Below are 22,091 nucleotides of genomic sequence, written 5' to 3' on the forward strand. Positions count from 1 at the left end.
GTTCAATTAGACCGTCAAAACTAAGAAGTTTGAATTCGAAAAACAAAAAGTGTGTAACTTATAGGCGTTATATTTTTGTTTTCTAGCAAATTATTCGAGAAGAATCGTGGAAGCTAAATTAGAATGAGTTGCCTTTTGACTTTTGAGTTGTAGGAGGTTTATCTACTGAAGACCGACTCCAAATGCAAATATGTTGTTGAAGGGATAAGTTAGAAAAATGACCTTTCAAACAAATGAAAGCCACTAATGTGTAACTGATTACTGATACTACACTGACTTGTACCAACACACGGTTTTGACAGTTAATACCCATCTCCAACGTGTTGACCACGTGCCACATTTCCAGGTCCAAGGATTCGTAGGGATTATTGGCATTTGGTTCCTTAAAGGAGCAACAATTTTATTTGTTTTTTTTCTTAAGTTCTATAATTTGTTGACAGTAATAAACTATAATATTTTTTTTGCTACCTCTATTAATATATATACACAAAAGTTAAGAATCTTCTCCAAATCAAATTATACATTTTATGTCTTTCCATGTGTAACATCTCGTCCTATTACATGATATATTAGATTCTGCATAAAGCATAGAATATTACTCAACTTCTATATGAATTAAAATATAAATCTTATATGTTCCATCTTCTAATTTTGCGCATGCATGCCTTTGAACTCCGCTAATTAACAAGTCGAATAATAATTCCACTTGAGAAAAATTGAGTAGATACCGCTTTTAGTTTACTATTGAAAAATCAAATCTATTCTAAACAAGTTTTGACTAACTTACCTTACGGAGTAAGTTTTTGTATAATAAATCTTAATCATTCAGATTGATTCAAACGAATTAAATGGTTGTGAAATAATAATAATAATAATATTAATATTAATATTAATATTAATAATAATAATAATAATAATAATTATTATTATTATTATTATTATTATTATAAAGGACAGCTCGGTGCACTAAGCTCCCATTACGTGCGAGGTTTAGGAAAGGGTCGGACCACAAGGGTCTATTCTACACAGCTTTACCTTACATTTCTGCAAGAGAAAATTTCTACGGCTTGAATCCGTGACCTTCTGGTCCAATTAAGAGCCCGTTTGGACATAATTCTTTTTTTCCAAAAAAAAAATTACTTTTTTTTTAAATCAACGTTTGTTCATAAAATTTCCAATTTTCACTTGAAGATACATTTTGAAAATTTTCAAAAATTTGAAAAACTCCAAAAAGCTGTTTTTCAAAATTTTCACTCAACTCACTCACAAAACTTCAAAAACAACCCAAAATTTTATTCATGTCCAAACACAACTCTAAATTTCAAATATCATTTTCACTTGAAAATGTTTTTCCCCTATTTTGAAATTTTACAATTCTTATGTCCAAACGGTGGGTTGTGAAATAGAAAACATAAACACACTAATAGTTATGATTTTAATGATCAAAATTCAAATTCAAACTTAAAAGATAAACGTATTTAATACTTCTCGCAAATACGAGGTTGCCATTGCTGTCCCTATTTATGAGAGTTAATAGCATCTCCAACTGCCTTTTGCAAGAAAAATGAATGGAAGCTTCTTTAACCCGGTTTCCCCACGGAAGCGCGTGGACCACGCGTGCTTATATGTCTAGCTAGTAACTAGGTCCTCCTTTGGATATATTTCTTCTACTGGACTTGGATTAGCAGTACTAACCTAGAAAGTGAGGCTGTCCCTGTCCAAAAGTTGTACGGAATGAGAGCTTTTAATCGGTATATATAAATTATTTATTGATTATATATGGTTTGTTATACATATATTATATGAATTAAACGTATATTATTGTATGAGGTAAAATATGTATGAGAAAGCGACACGTGGAGTCGGGGATAGAAGATAGTCGGATCTGAAGGCAGTGATCTCGCTTGTCATCGGAGAGAATACTACTCATAAAGTCAAAATAAATGTCTGTCATCCGATAGCATTCAGTGAAGAATATTTTATAGCATTAAGTGCATGATCTGTTATATAGAATATGACATTCACTGCCCACCGTTACATATTCTTCAATGGCCTCATAATTGTCATTTAAGAGGGGCTCGATCCTAGGACCTTGTTCCCTAGGTGTAACTATAAATAATGAGCTCTATTATCATTGTAAGGGGATAAATTTTCTAGGGATAATACATAATTACCCCATTGGGGTTGTCCCACTTTACCGGTTGCACCCTCATACGTACTTTGTGGGGGTCCTATGACCCCCTTAGCTTTGTTTGAAATATAATAAATACCACCTTTCATGGCTAACACCAGCTAAAATTATATATGACACACACCAATCATATTTTGACACGTGTTTTTATACTACATAATATCTTTTTTATTAATTATTTATTGTATTTCCTTTTCTTTATCTCCCCCCTCTTCAAGTCTCCTTTATCGTCCCACCCCCAACTAAATATTTCTTCTTTTTGTATTCTTAGTTCCATTCCACCTCCCTACTCATTTCTTCTTCCTTTTTAAACATTCTCTCATTATTTAAAATACGCCGAACTCATCGACCATTTTTTTTCCGGTGAAAAATTACGAAAAGAAAATTAAGAAAAAGAAAGAAGAAAAAGGAAAAGAAAAGAAGAAAAACAAGGCATTAAAGATGATTTTTAGAATGGAAGGGAAGAATTTTGTAATAGAAACGGCGAAGGTGAAAAACTCTGACGAGATAGCCATCGGAAAAACTAGAAATCTTTTTTTCAAAACTGACATACCTTTCTCAGTTTTATATATCCCCACTTGGTATCTTTTTTCATTGGGTTATTACTAATTTATTAGTCTTTAGCGTTGGATTTTCTTTTTCAGTTAACAATGGCTTCTTAGTGCTAGGCGTGCATTGGCTTCTGTTAGCTTCTGTTGGGTATTTTGTTGGGTAAAACAATATTAATAAAAAAAATGAATGATAAATAAATAGAGTTGGGCGTTGTTTTTCCATTCCACGCGCAAAATATTCGTGAAAAATAATTTAGATGCCACGTAGGCCCAAAGGGGGTACTTATACCACTTCGAACAAAGATAAGGGGGTCATAGGATTCCCGTAAAGTTTGAGGGTGTAACTGGCAAAGTGGAACAACCCCAAAGGGGTAATTATATATTATCCCAATTTTCTGACAAGCATACACTATATTCTATCAAAAGCTCAATAATATGTTACTTTCTTATTTATTTATGTTGTTCTTACTGCCTCTGTTAGCTCTGCGCCCGGAACTAAGATATTTGTCGTTTCATTTCAATTTCAAGGCTAAGTCTTACATTTTTTTTTCTAATTCATCTATTATTTTTGGATCAAATTAATTCACTTGTCTATAAATCACGTATAAATTCAACTGTACTGTTTCGGGTAAACAGTTTGGCGCCTACCGTGGAGCATAGACAGTCATGTAATTGAATTGATCCATGCATATATTACTAAACTGTTTGATTCTTTGTTCTTAGCAAAAATCATTAAAAATAGCAGATAATGGTGTCAACAACACACACAATGTTGAGGCCCAAGGAAATTAGCCTCAGCACGAAGATTCTATCAATGATACCCGCAACGAGGGGAACAAGGCCACGCCGGTTCACGGCAGGCAATATCCACGACATGTTCGAGAGGCAACTCCAGATGATGCTGAAGACGAGCACGTCGTCGAAACAGTAAGGATCTTGAAGGAGCAACAAGAGGCCATTATAGGCCATCTCACATGGGAGGATAAGGTCATGAGGAAGCTGAAGCAGGAGTTGTCGGGTGCTTCCAACAACGCGAATGGACGAGGTTCAGTTCCTCCCGGTGCTCCCGCAAATCAAACAACGCAGAGGGTCGACAATAACACCCGAGGGTCGAGGTCGGTTTCGATGGGACCGGGGGGAACGGTAGCGGTCCCGATAACAACAATGAAAATTTCCCTTTGAAACCGAACTCATGCGATTTATGAGGGAAATAAACGCCCGAATGGATCAAATTCCAAGCGCACCACCGGTGCTGAAAGGACTGATTCAAAGAAGTATACCCAGCTGCCGTTCAAACCGAGCGCGATACCAGAATTGATCCCAAAGTGGTTTAAAATACCAGACGTGCCAAAAAATGATGGGACTTATGATCCTCAAGAGCATATCACCACCTATACAACGTCGGTGGAGGGGAACGACTTAGCTCCCCACGAGATTGAGTCAGTTTTACTGAAGAAATTAGGAAAACTCTTACGAAGGGAGCCCTAACGTGGTATTCACTCTTGCCCGAGCATTCCATAGATTCCTTCAAGATTCTCGCGGATTCCTTCATCAAGGACCATGCCGGAGCCATAAAGGTACAAGCCTGAAAAGCTGACATATTCAGGAATGCACAAGGAGAATCTGAGTTGCTGCGGGAGTTTATGACCATATTCCAGAAGGAAAGGATGTTGCTACCGGCTGTACCGAACGAATGGACAGCTGAAGCATTCACCAATGGTTTGAATCCGAGAAGTTCCGATGCTTCCCGAAAATTGAAATAAAGTTTGCTCGAGTTCCAGGAAACAACTTGGGCGGATGTTCACAATCGGTACGAGTCAAAGATAAGGATTGAGGATGATCAACTCGGTTTCTCGGCATCGGCCAAGGGTCGGGACAAGGAGAAGAATAAAGAGAAATCGAAAGATGATTTAGACACAGATCGACAGACTTCAAGGGGTCGGCCAAATGGGCGGATAGATTTGTTACCGATAGGAATCACAGCCGTAATAATAGGTCATTGCAGGACAAAGAAACGTCACATTCTCGAGATTCTTCCTACCCCAGGCTTTTGGAATACAACTTCAACATCAGCGTAGTGGAGCTGATGTCGGCTATGAGGAACATTAAAGAAGCATGGTTCCCGAAGCCAATGAGATCCGATCCCAGCCAAAGGGATCCTAATTTGTGGTGCGAATACCACGGGACAAATGGTCACCGGAATGGAGACTGCCGGCATCTGCGCGAAGAGGTGGTGACATTGCTGCAAAATGATCATCTTTGAGAATTTTTAAGTAACTGGGATAAAAACAACTACAATCGCAATCGTGATAAAATAAAACCTTCAAAAACAAGAGAAGATCCCACGCGCCTGACGATCAATATGATTTTCGGGGGGAACAAGATTAACGGGGTTACATTCTCGGCAGCAAAAAAGTCGAAGGTGTCAGTGACCCATAGCAAGAGACTCCGAAAAGTCACTGAAGACGACATTACTTTCACGAAGGAATACGCAGATGGATTGTTGTTATCGCACAACGATGCGTTGGTAATTTCCTTAAATGTCTTAGATTTTAAAATTAAATGTGTTCTGGTGGACCTAGAAAGTTTGGCCAACATCATACAATGGAGGGTGTTGGAGCAAGCTAAGATCATCAGAAGCATCATTCCGGCCACAAAACTCCTCGCCGGGTTCAACCTAGCAAGTGTGACAACCCGAGGAGAGATCCTGCTGCCCACGAATGCCGAAGGGGTGATAAAGATGACCCTTTTTGAGATGGTGGATGGCGATATGGGTTACAATATCATCCTGGGATGACCATGGTTGCACGAGATGAAGGCTATGCCATCAACATATCATCAATTGCTTAAATTCCCAACTCCCGAGGGAGTTAAACAAATAAGAGGTGACCAACCGGTAACAAGGGAGATGAATGCAATATCACTTTCCAGTAGCAAAGTGAAGGACCATGCATCATAGCAATTACAGGAACTTGTGCCTTCTCCCGAGCCGAGCGAAATCAACCAGGGGGAGGAGTTGTCGGAATCCTATCAGGTACCAAAATATTTCTAAGTACCAGAAGAGACGGATGCTACAAAATCCACAACGGATGAACTTGAACAAGTCACATTATTTGAAAAGTTCTTGGAGAGGAAGTTCCACTTAGGGACAGGACTGCACCCCGAACTCACGTCTGAATTTATTAAATTTTTTAAATTTAATATTGATCGTTTTGCGTGGTCGTATGTGGATATGACAGGTATCTCGCCAGGAGTGGTCGTACACAAGCTAGGCTTGGACCCCAGCATCCCTCCGGTAAGACAGAAAAAAGGTCCTATTGCTGAGGTCAGAAACAAATTTGTCAAAGAAGAGGTAACTCACTTTCTTGATATCGGTTCAATCCGAGAGGTAAAGTATCATGACTGGCTAGCTAACGTAGTAGTAGTTCCAAAGAAGAGTAATAAATTTTACATGTGCGTAGACTATAAGGACTTAAATAAGGCGTGCCCAAAAGACTCATTCCCATTACGAAACATTGATTAAATGGTTGATGCAACGGCTGGGCATGAGTTAATGAGTTTCCTTGATGCTTATATCGGGTACAATCAAATGAACCCGGAGGATCAGAAAAAAAACTTTGTTTATCACAAACTTCAGCATATATTGTTACAATGTGATGCCCGTCAGGCTAAAAATTGTTAGAGCCACTTATCAACAGCCCGTAAACAAAATGTTTGAGAAGAAAATAGGGAAAACTATGGAAGTTTACATAGATGATATGCTTGTTAAGTCCTTGAGCACAGGTGATCATCTTAAACACTTACAAGAAACTTTTGATATTCTAAGGAAGTATTAAATAAAGCTTAACCCCGAGTAGTGTGTGTTCGGGGTCAGCTCCGGTAAGCTACTGGGAGTCCTGGTGTCATAAAGGGGGATCGAGATTAACCCCGATAAAATCAAAGCCATCGAAGACATCCCGGACCAGTTATCAATCGTAAAAGAGGTTCAAAGGGTAAAAGGGAGATTGTCCGCTTTGAACAGATTCATTTCCTGATCTTCAGAGAAATGCCATCATTTCTTCTCGCTTCTCAAAAAGAATAACAACTTTGAATGAACCCCGGAATGTCAACAAGCTTTGAGGTATTTGAAAAGATATTTGTCAAGTCCTTTGTTACTGTCAAAATCGGAGGAAGGCGAACAACTACTGATCTACGTACCAGTCTCAGAGGTTGCGCTAAGTGTTGTTTTAGTCTATGAGGACGAAGGTACGCAATATCCTATTTATTACGTTAGTAAAATTTTGATGGGAGCAGAAACTTGATCGCGTCCAAATGCACACCTCTAAAAAGGTATGAAACGGTCGTGTGCAATTATAGTAACCCAACGAAGAGTCGAGGTCAAATCCATAGGGAGCTAGATGGGAGTTAGGGGTATATATTCTAATGTGTGACACTTAATTATCTTAATTTGCACTTCCACAAAAAAAAGGTTTTGTTTCTGTTTCTAATTTTATACTAAAGTTTGCAGAATAAAGAAATAAGACTAGGATAGTTGTTTTTGATATTTTTCAAACTGGTAAAAAACCTAGGGCTGTGACCATCACCTAGGTGTTTGCCTAATGGGATAAAGACCTTAATGCTTATTTTGTTGATCGGGGTATATTATAGCTATCAACTCTCAATTACCCACTCAATACCTCTCGGTCAGAGAGTGGTTTTGCCAAATTTGGCTTTCTCAAGACCAAATGGGTATTACACAAAACAGTTGATAAAAGCTCAAGTCGGGTAATTACTAACTCTAGGTTAAACCCTTTAATTGGGTTAATCAATTTCTCGATTGACCCAATTCCTTGTTAGCCAAGTTTTCCTAGACTAAGTCTCTCTTTCTCAAGAAGAGACTAAGTCAAATAGGCATGAACTAATATTTGCAACCATTAATTTCACAAATTAAAACATGAACTAGGCTAAATAATAAACACCCATAAGGTTTACACACTACGGTTGGGTCACAACCCTAGTAAAAATCTAGCTACTCATGCTTGGATTTGAAGAAAAAGAAGAAGAATTACTAATTAAACTCATAATGTAAGCTTAAAATAATAAAATCTATTGTAAAATACACCAAAATATAGTAAACTTCCAAAAGAGGCAAAGAAAAATGGATACAGAACTTGCTAATGCCAAAACTTAACCTAATTTTGTGAAACTCGTCTATTTATACAAGTATGGAAATTTAGGATAAAAATTCCCTTCGGGAGGTTCTGCGGCCGCAAAATTCCATGTGCGGTCCGCAGAATTCTTCATCTGGCAGGGGCTGGGATTCTGCGGCCACACAATTCTGAACTGCGGCCACGAGGTAATTTTTCTGCGATCCACAGATTTAGCATTGCGGCCGCAAGGCACTCTTTTGCGGTCCACAATAGTATGATTGTGGCCGCAATATAATCTTCTGCAGCCACACAAATCTTGTGCGGACCGCAATTTGAGGAAACTCTGGACTTGACTTTTTGTCATCTCTCTGATCTTAGATTCTAGCCTAGCTTTTGCGGCCGCACAATTCATGTGCGATCCATAATTTTCATAAAAGTTTGCTGAGTTTTCCTTCTTTGATTGCGGCCGCAGATGGAATTCTGCGGACTGCACATTGTAAGCTTCTGTGCCTTTTATTGCCTTGTATTTAGACTACTTTGTTTTTAGCCAGATTTCATCTCGAGAGTCCAACATCCAGCATTCCTGCAATTTTGCACATTTCATTAGTTTTGGGAACACAATTCAATGATTTTAGACTAAAACAAAAGCTAAAAGGCGGTAATAAGTAGTCAAAATCCCCACTTACTAACTCCCCCAAACTTAAGTCTTTGCTTGTTCTCAAGCAAACAAAATAGTTCCCACCTCCACAAGTTAAGGGTCATTTCAGCCAGTTAAAGATGAGCCATTCACACATCAGTTGGGACCAACAATTATCCACACTACTTATGTATTATCAACAAGGCGGCAAGTTAAACATTCATGCATATATAGTTTTAATGTGACACTTAATTCATCGAGGAAGCTTGCTCTCTCATGTAGGTCATTGTGGATCCCAAACTCCTCATCTTCTACTCTCCATTTGCATAGCTCACTTAAGAATTTTAGCACTCAATCCTAAGATTTATGAAAGGTTCACTCATCTCTCTCAAGAGAATGCCGCAAGTACGGCTTCAAGTACCATAGGCTTGCCCATCATGTAGATCGCCACTAATGTAAGCTCACTCGGCTTGAAATTAAGTAGGGCTTCTTTCAGGATGTAATGAAGGATTTTAGATTAGGGTTGGATACACTATGGTTGAGTGGGTTCACCTTTCCTTAAGCACTCCATTTTGTTATTCTCGGCTCACACTTTGCCAATTCTTTGAGGCACTTTCTTTTCCTTGGAGAACTAAAGAGACTTAACATCACTCTTTCTTGATCATGACATTCATTTTCTCCCTCTTTTATTTCTCCATGTTATGGATCATTACCTCTCTTTGAATCCCTTCAACTCTTTCACTTATTTATTTTTTTGCATTTTTCTTTTTGTTCTTTTCTTTTCTTGCCTTTCCTTCTGATCATTTCTTTTTCTCTTTTTGTACCTTGATACCTCTTTCAAGTTCTTCATCTCTCCCCCAAACTTACATTTTTAGCTAATTGTTTCACAAGAGTGTTAAGAAAAGCTCGGGTGCCAAGAGAGGGTCATGACAAAACGGGTAAAGGCTTGTAATATGGTTATCAAATGAGAAAGGCTCGAGGCTCAAATGGGTTGACTAGGGATAACAATATTGGTAGGCAATGAAAAATTCAAACGGGCCACGGAAAGCCTACAATCACTTCTCATGCTAAGTTAAAACTTAAGATTTCGCCTTGAAACACATTCGGGGCAAGTTCTAGATTTTTTGCACGGGTACTTGGACTAGCAAACAAGCATCTCACCCCTCACGCAACTGGATTGTTAAAGAGGATAGAGTCGAGGGCCCACAACGACCATATTGAAGATTGGAAATCATTATGGTTCGCTTAATTCACTCGATGATTGCCTAAGTTAACACAAGAGTCACAAAGTCGCTAACTAGAGCTATTTCTTTCAAAAACCTTGTTTATAACCATAAGCACGTAGTTAAGTGTGTTGGTACCAAGTGAAACATATTTGACTCTTCGAGCATTGACTTAAATAGGTCTTTTTATTCATTACTACTACTATTATTACTTAAACCCAAAACAGACTCATTACCTTAAGAAGGTTGTCACGCCATCCATCGTTGGGACAAGTCACCCGGTGTCACGACCCAACTCCATGTCAGGCTGTGATGGCGACCATCACCGTTGCTGGACAAGCCAACAATGAACAACTTAGTGATTTCCCTTTTTTTTTTTGTTTATTAAGAAATTCCAACATTTAGCTATACTTACATTTAAAACGTTTGATAAATAAAGGATTTTTAAGGCAAACAAACGAAAACATTTAAAAGCAGTTATAACTATTGAATTACAACCCAAAAATCAATGTCTGCTAATACGTGCCAAGATCTGGTATCACAAATGTGTGGGCAACTAGTAAAATATACAAAAGATGACTATCCTATTGTCTGAAACATAATAGATAGATAAAAACAAAAGAGAAACTCCGGCATGCTGCTGAACGACTCAGAAAGGGCAGCTCACCGTGAAGTCTCGGTCCAAGATCAGGTATGCGCGTCGGGCGGGTAACTAGATGCATTAGCCTTAGATCCTGTACAATTAAGTACAGAAGTGTAGTATGAGTACATAAACAATATGTACCCAGTAAGTATCCCGCCTAACCTCGAAGAAGTAGTAACGAGGGGTCCTTCTTTGCTAAGCATGGATATCATGAATGATAAGTACTATGCTAAGCATGGATAAACATGGATAAGCATGGATAAGCATGGATAAGCATGAATGATAAGTACCCAATAATAATATAATTAAAGTACTATGCTAAGCATGGATATCATGAATGATACTTTCAGTTCAACAACAGGAAGAGACAAGTCCTTCTTTCATAATTATAACATAAATTTCAGTAATACTATTTAGCAACTTTCATTTCAAGGCATTTAAGCAGAATAAATCGTGGAGAATTTCCAAATAATTAGCATGCGCAATTATGCCGTGGTCGTAAGGCCCGATCCTATAAAATATTTAAACTGTGCACTGCCAGAGGGTCGAACAACGCGAACCATAGATGTATCTATTTACTACCGAGGCACTCGGCCCGATCCACAAATAACAATTATTTTCAAGAAAAAACAAGTTTCTCATTTACAGTCAAGTATTTCATACAAACCTTCAAGTAAGTGAATTTAACCTTATAAAGTTCTTTTATCAATTTCTATCATGACTAAGTGATTATATTAACAAGTAAGGGCACAAACATTCCAAGTATAGCATGATACAGATCCTAAACTACCCGGACAATAGCATAATAGTAGCTACATATGGACTCTCGTCACCTTGTACATACATAGCCCCCACAATTAGGTACAAATATTTATTTAATTCACCCATGGGGTTAATTCCCTCTTACAAGGTTAGAAATGAGACTTACCTCGTCTCAAAGCCTACTTCCCAATTCGAGAACGCGCTCAAACATCCAAATTTGATGCCAAACGATCGAAGCTAGTCAAACATTACATAAACTAATCAATCTATGCTCAATAGTTCCTAATTCCACCATTTAAGTGATTACCCAACCTAAATTGCAAGATTCCTAAAATTCACCCCCAGGCCCACATGCTCGGATTCCAGAAATTTTTAAAGAAGGTTGTTACCCATAACCTTAGGAACATGAATATATGATTTTTACTGAATTCCATAACAGATTTCGTGGTTAGATCTCATTTTTATCAAAAACCTAGGTTTTCACCTAAACCCATGATTTTTCTCTAATTTACATGTTCTAATCTACCCATAAACTATGTATTTAACTCTCATTAAGTAGAAATTACTTACCTCACAAAGCTAGGTCGAAATCCCCTCCTTCAAAGCTCTCAAATAGCCCAAGAGTGAGAGAAAATGTGATAAAAATGGTCTAAGTCCGTGTTAAATGCCCTCACTATCCAGCGACTTTCGCACCTGCGGTACTTTGGGCCGCACCTGCAGAAAATGCCTCGCAGGTGCGCTTTTCCCTCATCTAGTCAGGCTCCGCATCTGCGGACAAGAAGGGCTGCTCCTGCGAGCCTAGGCGCACCTGCGACTATGCCTCTCGCACCTGCGCTCATGCAGGTGTGCCCAATCTTCCGCATTTGCGGATTCTGAGCTGCCCTCCATTTCTTGCTTCTGCGGCTCGTGTCTCGCACTTGCTGCTGACTAAGTGCATGTGCGATTATGACAGATCTGGGACCTTCAGCTGTTGCTCCAAGCTCCCACCTTGGTCCGAGCCTCGTCCGATTGACACTCGGGGCCCCCGGGGCCTCGCCCGAACATACCAACAAGTTTCGAATCATAAAGCGGACTCACTCGAACTCTCGAAACACCCGAAACGACATTAAAACTAAGAATCACACCCTAAAACCAATTGAATCAAACTTAAGAACTTCAAGTTCTTCAATTTTTTTCCAATGCGCCGAAACGTACTTATACTACTCGGAATGACACCAAATTTTGCGTGCAAGTCTTAAATGATAGTTTGGACCTCGATATCACCAAAACCCGCTCTAAACCAAATTTAAAGAACTTCAAAGTTCTACAAGAACCAACTTTCACTATTAGGCGCCAAAAATACTCCCTGGTCATCCAAAACCCAATCCGAACATACGCCCAAGTCCGAAATCATCATACGAACCTATTGGAACCTCAAATCCCGATTCCGAGGTCATTTACTCGAAATGTTGACCGAAGTCAAACTTGACCTTTTAAGTCCACCTTAAGGAACTAAGTGTTCCGATTTCAACCCAAACTCTTCCAAATCCCGAACCAACCATCCCTGCAAGTCATAAATCAGTAAGAGCAAGTACGTGAAGCCTTATTTAGGGGAACAGGGTTCTAGCAAGAAAAATGACTGGTCGGGTCGTTACACCTGGTTTACACAATAACTACCTTTGGAAAGAACCGTGGAATTAAGAAAACCAAAGGCTTATTATCTACTAAAACATAAAAAGAATCTACTAAAACAAACAAAGAAGTTACTAACTCAAAAAGAAGCTACTAAATTAAATACTACTAATAGGAAAAACAAACATAAAGAAGCTACGAAGCAAAAACTATAGAAAGCATAACAAATATACATAACAAGGGAGAAGGAGAAGATATATACATAATGAGAGAAGAAGAAGAGAATAATATCAAGTTATTACAAACCAAATATCTCAGAATCAATAAATAAGATCAAATAAACTCCACCCCCTAAATAAAAATAAGCATTGTCCCCAATGTTTAACAAAATAAGAGTAAAGGAAGGGTAAGGGAAGCATTTTCCCTATGGCTCCTTGGACATCTTTGTGTCCCCAACAATGTACCACCATCAGTCTCTTCCAAGCGGATCTCATCATCCTCAACTCTGGGAGTGACTGGGTTGGTGAACATCTGGCGCACTGCCTCGATAGTGTCGGCAGCAGATTCTGGCTCCTAAAACTGGCCAACTGGGGCCACCGGTGCTGTTGGTGCTGTAGGATCTAGACCTGGATGGTGAGTGTCAATCAGCATGTCAAATGGAATATCTCCGGCTGCAACAAGCTTGGTAACCTGTATCCGGATCTTGTCCACTGACTTATTGGAGGCCTGGGACTTTCTTATCTTCTTTACTTCTTTGCCCAGCTCTTCGATCACTGACTCGTGCTGTACCAAAATAGCCATGATTGTGTTCTGGTTCTCCAGGAGCTTCTTCAATGTCTCTTCAACTGATGGGGGCATCTGAGGTTCCGGAATAGAAGACTGTGTTACAACAGTACTGGATAGGTCAGACAACTTTGTAGTGGTTGTCTACATCTAGTTATTAAGGCTCGCCAATATATGGGAGACTCGCAGCGCAGAAAGTGGAGCAGTAGGCATGGGCACCGACTTCAAAGCCGAGGTGGAACCTATGACAGGAACTGTTGTAGGAACTGAGGATGGTGGTGGAGGCATAGCTGCGGCACTAGCTGAAGGCTCGGCCGAAGTGGATGGAATATCAACGGCCTCTGCAACTACCACCGATGGCTCATCAGACTGGCCTGTAATGTAGACAGCTGACCCTTTTTCTTAGGGTTCTGTGCATCCATCAGTGAGTACCATGAGAAAGGCTTCTTCTGCCGCACCTTTGTATCAAAGTTCCTTGGCTCTACCCTCGCATCCGTGATACTCTATAATGGTGTTGGGATACCGGTAGGACGTGTCATCTTGCCGAGCAACCACAGAGATGTTTGCCGACATCACAACACCAATATTTATTGGGTATACGGCCATGATGGTAGCAACTAGAACTAACCGAGGGATCGGAAGATATGTCTCATTCTGGCACGGGTCTAGTCTTCTGCATACGAAGGTTTGCCACCCCTTTGCCTCAAAACTCAGAGTGCTCATGTGAATAGAAACCCATGTTGTATCCATGGTGGTGGTGGCCTAGGAGCTGCTAGAATCTCTGCTAGCCACGGACAAGCTGCATCCCCAAGTGCACACTTCTTTAAGTACTGTATGGTCTTGACATCATCAAATTCCAAGTAGGTGTTCAATGTGTGTTGATTAAATCGCACCTTGAGGTTTCTCACTTTCGTCACCTTTGTCCCTTTCTTGATATGCACCGCATTGGCGTAGAATTACCGGACAAGGTACTCCTTAGCATCCACCACTTTCTGGGTAAACCACATCTACCCTTTGCGTTCTCTAAACTGTCTCAACACTATCAGGTTATACCTCTCAATATCTTTCAACTAAAACTGCCGCTCAAGAGTGAGCGACCTCACTGGCCACCACTCACAGAAGCTGGTGAAGGCGGCCAAACTGACCAAACGGTCTCCCATATCTATTTCTTCTTTGACCTCTCGATGCTGGTAATAGTAGCATACCCCCCTCTGCCATCATCGTGGATGTCCTGAACTGATGTCTCTGTTGCCTCAGGGACAGGTGTAGTGGAAGGCTCAAAAGCCTGACTAGCACTTTTCGAGCCTTCCAAAGTGCTATGCGATATGGATGACTCGTCCCTGAGATGATACCTCTCTGGCTGCCTTGACTGGACAGACGACTACTCATATACAGAGGCTGAGTTTCCCTCTGATGCTTCCCTATATGGGGAATAAGAACAGGTCTCGGAAAGGTCTGCACCTGTCCCTCTGCCTGTTGCTATTTTCTTTCTGATTTCATGTTGTTGGGTACTAGGTAAGGGTCTCTTCCCTCGTCCCCAAGAAGGGTCACCCCTTCCTTTAGAAGTGTCGCCTCTTCTTCTAGATCACACCATTTTCTGTACCAAGCAAAGGTGATTGTTAGTTGCAGTTCAAGTTCAAACATTCAATGACATATGTAAGGACATATCAGAAGACACAGTGAGGAAACACAGTTGAAACTACGGTCCGCATATTTTTCATTACTGCCGCAAATTGGGCCTTGTGGACCGCAAAATTTTCTCTTGCGATCACAGTTGAGGATTGCGGTCTGCACATTTTTTATTGCGGCCGCAACTCAGATCCCACAAATATGCCAACTCTCTAATAACAGAAAATTGGCTGTTTTGCGGGCGCAACTTATTTTCTGCAGACTGCACACTTTATCTTGCGGCTACACATTAAATCACAAAAATCACCCAGTATAATGTCTATTTTACGATCGCAATGGAAAGTCTGCAGTTCGGATAATTTTCCTTGCTGCCGCAAAATCATGCTTGACTAAAGGTTCCATAGATTTAACTTCTACGAACCACGCAATTTCTGTGGCCGCAGATGTCAAACGATTACGACATGTAGTATTTTTAACTAGGGTGTGAAATTGTTTTGCACAAATTTGACATGGTAACAACATCAAAGTATGAAAATACACTTACCAGTTCCCAATTAGCAAGTACTAGATGAGTGTGAATAAATGAGTGATCAACAGTTGCTAGAAATGTGGGCAAATGATTTAACAAGAAATTTTAAAATAGTATCAGTTGTGTGCTCAGAGAGAGACAAGGGGAACAATGGCCCTAGCCCTTCTATTTATACCTATCGATTTCTGCCTAGGGAAAGGGAAGTGAGTGCGGCCTCAGAATTCCAATTGCGGTCTGCACTCTGTTACCTGGGGGCTTAGCTGCCCTTTTATTTTGCGGTCCCCAGAATTATGTGTGCGACCACAGATCCCTATTGCAGACCTCAGAGTTGTTGTTGCGGCCGCATATTGACCTTTTTTCTGTCGGACCAACTTCAGAGAGTTGGCATTTTTCACATTCCAGTTCTGCGGTCCGCAAGATTATTGTGCGGCCACAGAGCACTTTTGCTGCAACAACTGGAAATGTGCAGTCTGCACAATTTTCCACAACTTAGCCAGATTTCTGTCCACCATTCCTATAAGGCACACTCATTCCTGCAGCACACTTCAAATCAAGTTAGCACAAAAATGACTTCTAATTATAAAAAAAATAAAGAAAAGAGAAAAACACATGGGTGGCCTCCCAAGAAGTGTCTAATTTAACGTTGTGGCACGACGCAGATTACCATTATTTGAAATGAATCACCGCCACAACATGGCCATCAACAACTTTTCCCAAATAGTGCTTCACCCGGTGACCATTGACTCAGAACACCTCATTGTTTTTGTTCTTCAAGTCCAATGCACCAAAATACGTCACACCCACAATTTCAAAGGGACCACTCCATTTAGACTTTAGCTTAACGGGAAACGTCCTCAACCATGAGTTGAACAACAATACAAGATCACCCACCTTGAACTGTTTGTTCTAAATGTATTTTTCATGAAGATATTTCATCTTTTCTTTGTACAAGGATGAACTTGCATAAGCATGGTACCAAAACTTATCCAATTCATTCAAATGTACAACCCTCAAGTTAGTGGCTATATCCCAATCAAGAATCAACTTCTTTAGAGCCCACATATCTTTGTGCTCAAGTTCCACCGGAAGATGACAAGCTTTTCCGAACACCAATCGATATGGCGACATTCCGATAGGTATTTTGTAAGCCGTCCGGTAAGCCCATAATGAATCATCAAGCTTCTTTGACCAATCCGTCCGGTTAGCATTCATTTCTTTGGATAAAATACTCTTCATCTCCCAGTTGGAGACTTCCACTTGGGTGCTAGCTTGTGGATGATAAGGAGTCGTGACTTTATGAGTAACACCATACTTGCTAAGTAAGGTGTCGCAAGACTTGTTGCAAAAATGCGACCCCCATCGCTTATGATAGCCCTCGGAGTACTAAACCTTATGAAAATATTTTTCTTCAAGAATGCCACCACACTTCTCGCCTCATTGTTGGGTAGAGCAACGGCCTCAACCTATTTAGAAACATAATCAACTGCGACTAAGATGTGGGTGTTTCCACAAGAACTCACAAAGGATCCATGAAGTCAATACCCTACACATCAAAGATATCAATCTCCAAAATAGTAGTGAGAGGCATTTAATTCTTCTTCGAAATTCTACCGGCCTGTTGACATTCATCACATCTTTTCACCACATCACTTGTATCCCTGTAAAGAGTGGGCCAATAGAAATCACAACTTAGCACTTTGGCCGCTGTTCTTGCTCTACCATGGTGACCACTATATGGCGAAGAATGAAAAGCCCCAAGAATGTCACTTTGCTCTTCTTCTGGTACACATCTTCTAATTACCCCATCCATACAAATCCGGAAAAGGTATGGCTCATCACAATAATAAGCTTGACAATCCCGTTTGAGCTTCTTCCTTTGGTTTGAAGAAAACTCATCCAGGATGATTCCACACATAAGGAAATTTGCTAGATCTGCGAACCATGGCACCTCCTTCATTGAAATAGCCAAGAGTTTCTCATCGGGGAAGGAGTCATTGATTTTAAGGCCATCATGCAGCCTCCCCTCCTCCTCCAAATGAGACAGCTGGTCTGCCACTTGATTTTCACTCCCTCTTCGATCTTGGATGTCAATATCAAACTCTTGAAACCAAAGCACCCATCTCATCAATCGAGCTTCGGAATATTTCTTGCTCATAAGATAGTAAAGTGCTGCATGATCCATGTGGACAATAACCTTTGCACCCATCAAGTACGGGCGGAACTTCTGAATTGTAAACACAATGGCAAGGAGATCTTTCTCCATAACAGTATAGTGTACTTGGGAACCATTCATGATCTTACTAGCATATTAGACCGGAAGAAATATCTTGTTTATGCGTTGCCCCAAAACAGCCCCAACCGCTACGTCATTAGCATCGCACATGAGCTCAAAGGGATTACTCCAATTAGGAGCGGTGATAATGGGAGTGGTTGTCCATTTGAACTTTAACAATTCGAAGGCTCTCATGCAATTATCATTGAAGTGAAACTTAGCATTTTCTCTAAAAGCTTGCACAACGGGTTCACCACTTTAGAGAAATCCTCTGGAGGTGGAAGTTTAGAAATCACCTCAATCTTTGCCTTGTCGACTTCAATGCCATTCTTTGAGATCTTGAGTCCAAGGACAATGCCTTCCTCGACCATGAAATGACACTTCTCCCAATTTAGCACCAAATTCGTTTCTTCACATCTTGCCAATACTTTATCCAAATTTGCCAAGCAATCCTCAAAAGAATCCCCAACCATCGAGAAGTCATCCATGAAAACTTTAAGGTAGTCCTCCACCATGTCCGTGAAGATAGCCATCAGACACCTTTGAAAAGTCGCTGGTGCGTTACATAACCCAAATAGCATCCGCTTGAAGGCGAAAGTAACATAGAGACATGTAAAGGTTGTTTTCTCTTGATCCTCCAGAGCAATAAGAATTTGGTTGTAGCCCGAATATCCATCTAGAAATCAATAGAAAGCACGACTGGCCAACCTATCAAGCATTTGGTCAAGGAAGCGAAGTGGAAAATGATCCTTCCTTGTGACTTTGTTGAGCTTGCGATAGTCCATACACACTCTCCAACCGGTCACCATTCTTGTAGGAATAAACTCATTCTTGTCATTGGTGACCACCTTCATGCACCCCTTCTTTGGGACATATTGAACCGGAGAAGTCCACGAACTATCGGAAATGGGGTAGACAACTTCAGAATCCAACCACTTGATGATCTCCTTTTTGACAACCTCTTGAATTGCCTCATTGAGTCTCCTTTGATGTTCAATAGATGGTTTGGAGTCTTCCTCCAAGTTGATCTTGTGCATGTAAAATGCGTGGCTTATTCCCCGAATATCCGCCAATGTCCACCCAATGGCCTTCTTCCTCTTATGTAGTACCGCCAATGTAGAATCTACGTACACATTAGTCAAACAAGAATAATAACCGGCAAAGTAGAACAAGGGCCAAGAAATTCATACCGAAGATGTGGAGGCAATGACTTCAACTCCAAGGTAGGAGGCTCTTCAATTGAAGGCTTTGTAGGAGTAGTTTTCCTATTTTTAAGATCCAAGGATAGTTTTCGGGGTGCATAATTGTACGACCTCATTCCTTGCAAGGAGTTCATACATTCCATGAAGCCATCCATCTCATCATCATCAAAGTTGAGCAAGACGGCCTCCAACATATCACCAACATTGATCGTGGCACTTGTATCATCAACAATAACATCAGTCACCAAGTCCACAAAAGAACACACATTGTTGATATTTGGTTGCCATATGGATTTGCACACATGGAATACTACTTTTTCATCACCCACCCGGAAGGTGAGTTCTCCGGCTTCCACATCACAAAGAGCCTTCCCCGTAGCAAGGAAATGTCTTCCAAGAATAATCGGTTCCTCATAATCCACTTCACAATCAAGAATGACAAAATACGCCGGAAGATTGAATTTATCAACACGAACCAATACATCTTCAATCACTCCCAACGGTCTCTTCATGGTATAATCAGCCATATGTAATATCATAGAGGTGGGTCTTGGTTGCCCAATTACCAACGTCTTGAAAACCGAATAGGGAATTAAATTGATACTTTCCCCAAGTCACAAAGAGCTTTAGCAAACTCGACACTTCCAAATGTGCAAGGAATTGTGAAAGCGTCGGGATCTTCCAATTTAGGAGCCATTGAATGCAAAATTGCACTCACTTGATGAGTGACCTTAATAGTTTCAAAATTCATCGACCGCTTCTTTGTCACAAGATCCTTCATAAACTTTGAATAACCGGGCATTTGTTCCAAAGCTTCAACTAATGGCACATTGATTGAGAGACTCTTCATCATTTCGATGAACATTTTGAATTGATTCTCGCCATTTTGTTTGGCGAGCCTTTGAGGATATGGAGGTGGAGGCTTAGGAAATGGTGCCTTAGCCTTTTGTACTACTGGTTCCGGTATGTCAATAACGTGATCCCTATACGAGTTTACATCCTCTTGAGTCTCTTCCACATTATCATTAATATCAATCCGAACCTCATCATTTGTTTGCACCAAATTGTTCGGGACCTCTTCTTCTTGTACCACTTGCTTATTATTCACAAGTTGCCTTTGACTTGAGGTGGTTGCATTCCCACCTCTTCCGCTTCTTATAGTAACGGCCATGGCATGCCCCGTATTGTTCCCACCCTTTGTGTTTACCACCGTGTCACTTGGTAGTGCCTCCTTAGGACGGGAATTTAGAGCTTGACAGATTTGCCCCATTTGAACTTCTAAGTCGCAGATCGATGTATTGTATGAGGCAAGTTGGTCATCGGAATCGACATTCTTTTCCATCATTTGCTTGAAAATGTTCTCAATACGCCCCATTTCATTGTTGGAAGGACTAAGACCATGGGAAGGATAAGGAGGCGAGTTGCTCGGTTGTTGATACATCAGGTACCTTTGAGAACCCGACCCCCGGTTGCCTTGATTATTGTCCCATCCACCGTGATTGTTACCTCCCCAATTACCTTGGTTATTGCCATTACAATTTCCTTGATTGTTGTTGTTATGCCAATTCCCTTATTGTTTCCACCACTCCAATTACCTTGGTTGTTAGAATTCCAATTTCCATGATTGTTTTGAGGTCGCCATTATTGTTGATTTGGGCCTTGGAAATTGTTTCGCTGCCCTTGAAAGTTGTACACATATTGCACCTCCTCTTCTTGGTCATTGTAAGAATCATCTTGATCAAACCCACTATCTTCTTGCACAAAATTGTCCACTCGTTATCGCACTTGTGGACCCTTGGTTTTCCGTTTGTTCACCATCATGTTTACTCCCTCCATGGCATTGACTTGCCTAGGATTTTGCACTTGTTGAAGTTGAGCCTTTGCTAGTTGATTCATGGTGGTAATCAATTCGGCTATGGCTTGCCCATGGTCATGCAACTCTTTATGAAGGTGAATCATATTGGGATCACCTTGTGGAACATTAGCTAGGGATGTCCTTACCGATGATGTGTCTGCCATTTCATCTAAAATCCCACACGCCTCTGCATAAGGCATAGTCATGAAGTTCCCACCAGCAATTTGATTCACTACACATTAGTTGGTTGTGTTGATCCTACAATAGAAATTTTGTTGAATCACATATCCATAAACCCCTTCAAATGGTTGTATGCATTTTGACCTGGAGCACCAGTGAAGAACCCTCGTTGATCTAACAAAGTGAGTATCACATTGGTTATTTTAAAGTTGCCCACCCTAATACAGGTAGGGACTATTACACTTACATATCCTTAATTGGGCAACACCCGGTGTGGAGCCGCTCGTGGTGGAGATGGGGGTGGAACGGGCACATTGTCTTGAGGCACTCAGCCTCTTCTATTAGCTTGAGGTTCAAGAGGAACCTCATCCACTTGGACATCCTCAATGTCCACATCCCCCAAAGCAATATTTTTGAACTCATTGTTTGCCATGGTTGTACCTACGATTTCTCAAACACGTTAGTAACACGAAAAGAAACGAAGATATTCCAAAAATTGATCGCGTCCAAATGCACACCTCTAAAAAGGTATGAAACGGTCGTGTGCAATTATAGTAACCCAACGAAGAGTCGGGGTCGAATCCACAGGGAGCTAGATGGGAGTTAGGGGTATATATATTCTAATGAGTGAAATTGAATTATCTTAATTTGCACTTCCACAAAAAAAGGTTTCGTTTCTATTTCTAATTTTATACTAATGTTTGCAGAATAAAGAAATAAGACTAGGATGGTTATTTTTGATGTTTCAAATTGGTAAAAAGCCTAGGGTTTTGACCATCACCTAGGTGTTTGCCTAATGCGATAAAGACCTTAATACTTATTTTGTTGATCGGGGTGTATTATAGCTATAAACTCTCAATTACCCACTCAATACCTCTCGGTCAGAGAGTGGTT

Source organism: Nicotiana tomentosiformis, chromosome 3, assembly GCF_000390325.3.
Source record: "Nicotiana tomentosiformis chromosome 3, ASM39032v3, whole genome shotgun sequence".
Lineage (NCBI taxonomy): Eukaryota > Viridiplantae > Streptophyta > Magnoliopsida > Solanales > Solanaceae > Nicotiana > Nicotiana tomentosiformis.